Source organism: Stylophora pistillata, chromosome 1 (assembly GCF_964205215.1).
Source record: "Stylophora pistillata chromosome 1, jaStyPist1.2, whole genome shotgun sequence".
Taxonomy (NCBI): Eukaryota; Metazoa; Cnidaria; class Anthozoa; order Scleractinia; family Pocilloporidae; genus Stylophora; species Stylophora pistillata.
In genome coordinates, this window is record NC_142519.1 from 35,136,496 (window position 1) to 35,140,714 (window position 4,219).

Below are 4,219 nucleotides of genomic sequence, written 5' to 3' on the forward strand. Positions count from 1 at the left end.
CTTTAACATAGCATTCTGTTTCACTTTTGATCTTAGCTCCTCGGCGATGACATTTGTTGAGACACATTAGCCACGATGCCAAATATTCAAGCCGCAACAGCCTTCCTTTCAACATTGAACGAATGCCATCCTGCCATACAGTTCACAATGGAAATTGCTGAAAACAACAAGCTTCCATTCCTCGGTATGATGATTGAGAAAAACGGTTGCCACCTGACAACAAGCGTATATCATAAACCAACTGATACAGGACTGCTCTTACATTACCAGAGCCATGTCGATCAGCGTTACAAAAGATCTCTGCTGAATACAATGCTGAACCGAGCTTACCGCCTGTCATCAACGAAAGAATCTTTTACGAAGGAATGCCAGCATCTCAAGCGGATGTTTACTAAGCTTAAGTACCCAGTGAAACTCATCAACTCAGCTATCGCCTGGTACACGAGTTCTACGATCCAAAGCCGTCACGAAACCCCAACTGAACTTGACGCGGCTACACAAAAACCTGTCAGAATAACTTTACCATTTAAAGACCAAAAATCGGCCGACACAGTAAGACATCAGCTGAAAGATCTTGGCCGGAAAATCGGAACTGACCTACAACCAGTTTTCACGAGTCGTAAGATCGAGGGAAAGCTCAAGATACAAGAAGAGAAGCCCGCTTTAATTAACCACCAATGCGTTGTTTACACTTTTAAATGTGATTCGTGCGATGCGGATTATATCGGTTATACCACACGCCATCTTCATCAACGCATAGAAGAACATAAAGCCTCTGTCATTGGCAAGCATCTGAAAGAAGCCCACAGTGTAGCGTCCACTAGCCTAGAGGAAATGTTTTCCGTTCTCAAGAAATGCCGCGGGAAAATGGACTGCCTAATTCACGAAATGTTATTCATTCGCGAACAAAAACCAAAGCTAAACACGCAGTCTGACTCAATACGTGCAAAAGTATTTATTTAAACATATACTGCACGATCTGACATGCTAAACACCAATAACAATGAACGCTCATTATTCTAATGAAGTTATCACATTTTATTTGTATATAATCTCTGAGCTACAATTTACATCAGTTTTAACATTTTACTTGATAATGAGGTCATGCAGACTTCGAAACGTCGTAGTTTTTTACCGTTAATTTTTATTATCAAACTTAAATTATTAAATTTTAATTTTCAACTTGTTTAGATCCGATTTACTTTACTTAATCGTCCACTTTTTATTATTAATAACATCTAATTTATGATTAATTTGAAAAATTATTTGAAAAATATCCCTTTCAAAAAGAGGAACTGTCTCAATTTTTGAAGAATTACGCATGAAAATAATAATAATAGTAATAATAATAATAATAATAATTTTTTTAATAATAATCTTTATTCACTATAATCACTAAAAGTATTTACAAAAATTACGATGAAATGCTTAAAAATCGAAAACAAATGCGTCAAAATGTCCAGTAAAAATTCCAGAAAAGCTCATGGATACACACTTCTTATAATAATCATAATGATGATCATAATCAAGGTATAAATATTACAAAACAAGTTTAAAAAGTCTCTAACTGAGAGAAAAGTTTTGAATCTCTTCCGTATTAACTTAATAATAATAATAATAATAATAATAATAATAATAAGGTCAAGGTCTTGTTTTTCGAGAAGCTGAGGGATTTGGAACTGATAGATGTGGTCCCACCCTGGTACTTGTCCGTAGATCCTAAACCAGTCTATGAGTCCCAGGAGGCCAAGACTTTCTGGGATGTTCCAGTGTATGCGGTGCACAGGTTTGTGAAGCAGAACAGAGTAGATGCGCATTTCATTGACATCAAGAGGAAAGAGTTGATAGCTGTGGAGATGCCGTGCCCATAGATGGACAACCGGCTGACGAAGACCGAGGAGAAGAGTGCAAAGTATGGTCCTTTGAGGTGGGAGATGGCTCAGCAGTATCCAGGATACACCATCAAACAACTTAATATCATCATTGATGTCCTGGGCGGATGGTCGAGAGATGTGGACGTGTCTATGATAGAGCCATTCGGAGGCTGGGGAGAGGGGATCCTAAGAAAAATGCAGAAAGCGGTCCTTCCTTTCGAACACCTTGAACATTTCAAGAACTTTTAAAATTATCACTAGATAGCTAAGGAGCTCACTCAGGGCGTAAAATTAACTTTTTTTTCCGGTAGCCACTTGGCTCCTAAATATTTTAAAGTGGTAGCCAATTCCAAAAAGTTGGTGGCCATTATGACACACACACACACACGCACACAAAATGTTTTTTACCCTGTCACTCATTACTAGATAGATTATCATATTATAGTGATACAGTCATACAAACAAAAAATGAGCCCGTTAAATTCGCACGAGCTGCAAAGGGGACACTAGAATGTATCATATACAAACTTAGAGGTTACCTAAATCTAAGATGACGTCTAGTGACGGTAGATTTACGTTGGACATCGTGCATGTGCTGCGTTTTGGAAACGAGCTTAACGAGGAACTTCGCTGCAGATTTATCTTTCCAAATCTTCAACAATCACTAGATCTCTGGGTAAGGTGTGATTAGAAATTCTAGTCGCCAATTTAGCGACTAATTTTCAGGATTTGGTCGCCAAAGTGAAAAATTTAGTCGCATTGGGGCCTGTATTAGGTGCAATTTTACGCCCTGACTCATAGTTTGTGGAGTAATAATAATTGTTTTTTAACCCAAACAACCAAGTTTAATGAACACCAAAAACTTAATTCTTATACCTGCCTTGTCTTCCCTCTCAATGTTGTATACTCTTACAAGCTGCTACTTTGAAACTCTTTCATTATTTCATTGATGAGGCACAGCAACTTGGATCCTAATATATCGTCCTAAAATACCATTCATATTCTTACCAAACCAGTTCAAGTCTTCGTTTATGTGTTAAAAGGTCTACTGAATAAGACATCGTTGATCCTGAAAATGAAATTAAGGTATTATCGAGAGCTTCATTTCTACTGTTTCCAAACTACGTCTCTATCATTTTTACAAGACGACGAGACATTCTCAGGGGTTATCATAATGGTAATTTTATTCCTAAATGATGAGAGGCTATGAAAGGTAATTTTTAGCATAAATGTACCTACAAATTGTCTAGTACTTGAAGGTTTTTCGAGTTTGCAATAGCAGAGTTGAATCATCACACAGCTGCATTAACTTTCACTCGCATTGGAGGTTTTCAGAAGGCTACAGTTTAGAACTACATCCCCCCCCTAAAAAAAAAAAAATCGAAAAGAGGGCGAATATCATATATTAGCGAAATTCTTTCGAGGTGCCAAAAACTGATAAAATAGAAAAAATGTGTATTAACACGACTGGTAAAGGGACCTCTGGCCAGGGGGGGTCCTAGGGTACCCGTCATCTCCCCTTTAAAGCAAACAACCTACAATATTCAGGTGGCGAAAACGCCATGACAATATCTTGGCCGTAAAAGCCATTGTTGAAAAGACCACTTTTTTAAAATGTTTTTTTGTAAAGTATTTTCGTCAACGGCTCTTGTATTTAGTTAATAGAGACATTAAGATATCCCGAAATCGGAGTACGGGTACGGGCAGTGTACCCATACATGTAAAATGTTCATGTGCGTAGCTAATTTGATTAAGATACCCGAAGAGTTAACACGCAGGAATTTGTAACGCTTGTTTACAAAAATGGCGGCCGCGGCGGCAAGGATTGCTCTTTTTCTTCAGAAATAAGTGAACTAAATTGTTTAATTAAGTCTATCAAATGTATCCAAAATTCTTCATTACGAATGTTCTGTCTTTAGAAAGTACGCCAATGATATGCTTCTTCTTCGAAAGCGCGAGCGTACGACACTCGTTATCGCAAACTCCGCCATTTGATTGTCAACTTCAGTATTGACTCCCATGCCATATTTTTCAATGCTAGTGCTTCTGGGAGACACAACCGTTGGAGAAATTCTCAGAAATCCCCCAAATTACCGCCACAAATTGATATCGTTTCAGAGTTCAACCCTCGCATTTGAGATCCAAAGTCACGCCAGTTTGACGCGCTTTCTTTACCGCTAAAATTTAAAATTTGGCAAAAATATTTCAACAGCCTTGCAATAACATTGCCAAGGTGTCAAACAATTCAAAATGTCTTAAAAAAACTCACTCGTTTCTCCATAATGTAGCTCGTCCTTCTCGTACTCTCGTACTCGTAATTCGTCTACGGGTAAACTGGTGTCTAC

At 38.0% G+C, this 4,219-nt stretch overlaps 1 pseudogene; it reads left to right on the forward strand.

The window, feature by feature from the left end:
* Nucleotides 1-2,424: 2,424 nt before the first annotated feature.
* LOC148742231 (uncharacterized) overlaps nt 2,425-4,219 on the forward strand; it is an 8,790-nt pseudogene continuing 6,995 nt past the window's right edge.